The following is a 3,812-nucleotide window of genomic DNA, read 5'->3' as shown; positions in this document are numbered from 1 at the left end:
CTCTTCTCCTTTGAAATTACCCCTGACAGCTCGTTAAATAGACTCCCTAAACAAAGCCCTATCATTGCGCCAATAGAGACGCAGTAAACTCTCTGGGCAGGGGCCAATAGGCTTCAGCACAGTTCCTCCTCACTCCCGTGATCCTGTACGCACAACATCACGCGTGCACATTCCAGAGTTCAAATCCGCCGCCGTGGTCACGTACGTCCTTGCCGGACAGCCCGAGTCCCGTGGGAATGAGCTTCCTGGCCTCCGCGGCTCCTTTACACAATAGCTCAGCGCTCGCACACAGGCAAACACACACCTCCACACACCGTGGATGATCTGTGGTTCGGAATAGTGCTGCTCGCCTTCCCGACGCGGGACATCCGGAGTCGTCCTGCGGGCGGGGTTGCGTCGGCGACTTGAAATTCGCGCCAGCCAGGCGATCCGCGATCCAGGGTCAAGGGAAATGAACGAAAAGTCACGCACCGCGCTCCGGCTCTCAAGTGCACGCCCCGCAGCTGCGCTCTCGACGAGCAGGCGCCAGTCCAGAAGCCGGCGGTGTGGTATGTCGCATTGATGAGCACAACAGCAAACGTTCTGACTGACAGGAAACACTGGCGGTGCCCACCCGATCCGATTCACCTAAGGCCCTCGAGTGTCCACAAGCGAACACACTTGGATGGTGCCCTCTACGAAATGCTAGCCACCGGTGTGTTGCGTCTCTAAAAAAGCCCCTGGGCATTCCATGTTGTTCTCACGCCTAAGCAAGATGGGACAGCAGGATTGTGCATCAGTTATCGGCAGCAGAACGCTGCAATAGTCAGACTACTACCCCTATCCACCAGTCGACTTCGGTCATGTATTCACTTTGATCACCAGTTTTTCACTTCTCTCGAGGGTAGCAGAGATATCATGCATATCCCGATTGACCGTCTGGACATTGAGAAACCTGCTTTTACTTGAAATCAAGGTTTGTTTGAGGTTTGTACGGCTGCCGTTCGGTTTGCGTAATTCACCTGCGCCTTTTCAGCGAGTAATAGAGATTTTACTTGGAGACGCTCCGTTTACTACGCTGAGGCCTACATAAACGTTGTAGTGTTCTCGGAGAGTCTAGAACACCTCGTTCCCCTAAACAATGCCCTTCAGCACATACAGAACTCAGATTTCAACATAAGATGCGATTCGTAGCGGGCAGAATCAACCTCCTTGATCTCGTTGTGGAGCAACGCACAGTCCGTCTAGAGGAATAAAACCTCCAGGCCATACTGAAATTTCCCCCGCTACGTCTTCTGAGGGAAAGCTGATAGAGACCATGGTGCGGGACAAGCGTTCTGGGTTTCTGGAAATTGAACATACATTCGCAGACACCAGGATCGGTATCCGCACGCAAAGGTCCACTCAGGATGTTCTGCTTCAACTCTAGCCAGGAATTCTCAACCGTGTCGAATATTCTTTGAACGATAAGGCAGTTCGCGCACTTGACTTGAAAAGGGCTTTCGACAATGTCACAGACGTAATCATCCAGCAACATCTCTCCCAGACGAACTGTGGACATAACACATTTCAGTATATCAAGCAATTTCTCCCGGATCAAGAATGTTTCTTCCGAATGCAATACGAAGAAACGGCCCATGTAAACCGGGAACGAGAGGCACCACACAGGGCGCGGTCGTCTCGCCATTATTTTTCAATCTGGCCATGATAAAACTCTCGGCTCAGCTAGCGAAGGTTAAAGGCATTCAGCACGCGCTGCACGCCTACGACATAACCATCAGGGTCAAACACGGATCGGTTGGAGATATTGAGGCTAACCTGCAGCAAGCGGAGGAGATCGTGGTTGCTTATGCCCGCCGCCGCGGCATTCAATGCTCACCGTCCAAATCCGAATGTGCGCACATTCGCCCGTCGTCTAAGTGCCCCAGCAAAATGGAACTATCCCTGGCCAGCGGCCCGATACCCGAGCACTATGAGTTAGAGTACTTGGTCTCCTTATCCACAAACATCGACGGGCTGATACCACACTATGAAAACTGTGCAAGTTGGTGGACAAGGCGGGCCGTAGGGCCCGCCGGGTTACCAACAAACGCGGGGGGTTACGGTGCAGAGGCGCTTTGCGGCTGGCGCATGCATTCGCGACCAGTCAAGTCCTCCTCGACTCCTTACCTCCACGTGCGCAGGTTTGATGAGAACGCCCTCGAAGTGATTCTCGGAAAGATGTACAAGCATGCCCTTGATCTCCCGATCAACACATCCACCCGGCGCCTCATGTGCCTGGGGATGGTTAAAACTTTCGCGGAGCTCCGGGAGATGCACTAGCCAATCAATACACAAGGTTTTCAAAATGCCGTCGGGACGCCGCCTATTAGCCCGACTACACATCCACCACCCACCACTTACGGAAGAGCGCGTACGCATTTTTGAAATATAGAGATACGCCCTGCACTACGCCCTCTTCCAGCCAACATGACACGTGCCGACCACAGTGGCAGGTGCCTTGCGCGGGCGGAGGCACTGGCCCCTCACTATGGGAACAAACACGGAATTTTCTACGTGGACGCCTCTGGCCTTCACCGTGGGGGGTGGTACGCGGCCGCAGTCGTCCATCGACAAATTGTGGTGAATGGCCTACGTTCCGAGCTCAAGACGTAACATATGCGGAAAAAGTTGCCATCGCTTTAGCGGCCGCCGACCAGGGCTCGTGAATCATCATCGCCGACTCGAGAGGGGCCTGCAAAAATAATAAACAGGGGTATATTTCTCTCTTGCGCACAGCATCCTTCAAAACAATGACTACCTCCAGGCCCCCGCGTCTAGAACGATTGTATGGGCCCCAGCTCACATCGGCCTCAAAGGCAAGGAATGGCAGACGCCGCCGGCCGAGCGCTCACTCTACGGCAACACCTTCAGACCCTTTTGATACAGATCCCGAATCCAATCCGGCCCTCACGTTTCGAGAAATTACTGGAATATTTCAATTCGGCCATGCGATTTATCCCAAGTCTTGTAAGGGCCTTACAAAGGTGGCGGAACGCACACACGTTTGAAACACTTTGGTCCTGCCTGCACAGGAAAATTCCCGCACTGTGCGGAGGTATTCGGACATCTTCCACATGTTACGGCATGCCAGTCAACCCTGAACATCTCTCCCAAACCCAACTCCACCAGGAAAAACTGGGAGGCAGCCCTGCTCGGCTGTTCCGACCTGGTAAGACAGAAGGCCCTGGTTCACCGAGCCCGAGCCGCGGCAGTCGTCATGGACTCCTGGAATGAGGCGCCCACCTAGTGATTGCGAGAGGTTGCACCGAATACCTCAAGCTTCCTTTCTGAAATAAAGTTTTTATTATTACTAATATTATTCCCCGCCACACACGCCAGTAATAATTATAACTGGTTAAAAGGAAGGGGAAGGCGCAGTGCGCAGATTTGATGCGCATGGTTTACTAAATGGTGTTATGAATGTGCAGCGAGGTTGCAGCAATAACAAGTTTGAAAGAAAAATCATTTAAAAAAGAAAAATGAAAAACTCACCGGAAAGAAACGCGATGATAAAGTGCCCCCGCTTCTACTATTAGGGAAAAGCCTGAGCATTTCCCCAATTTTCATTTAGAAATTTTGATTACGTTCAGAAATGAGTGTCGGAAAAAGTTTATTAGGATTTAAATTTTTAACTCATGTGTAACGAGTCAGAGCCGCCACTGGGTCATTCACGGAGGGCAACCTTTATCGGTTATGTTTCATAGCTTCCACATATCGTAGCTTCCACATAGCTTCCACATATCGGTTTATGTATATGTAAATGATATGGTCATTCACGCCATTTATATGCA

This window comes from Amblyomma maculatum, chromosome 5 (genome assembly GCF_055883805.1).
Source record: "Amblyomma maculatum isolate TAMU_Amacu chromosome 5, ASM5588380v1, whole genome shotgun sequence".
NCBI classification, from domain to species: domain Eukaryota; kingdom Metazoa; phylum Arthropoda; class Arachnida; order Ixodida; family Ixodidae; genus Amblyomma; species Amblyomma maculatum.
The sequence above is the reverse complement of the archived record's forward strand: the minus strand, read 5'-3'. Positions refer to the sequence as shown.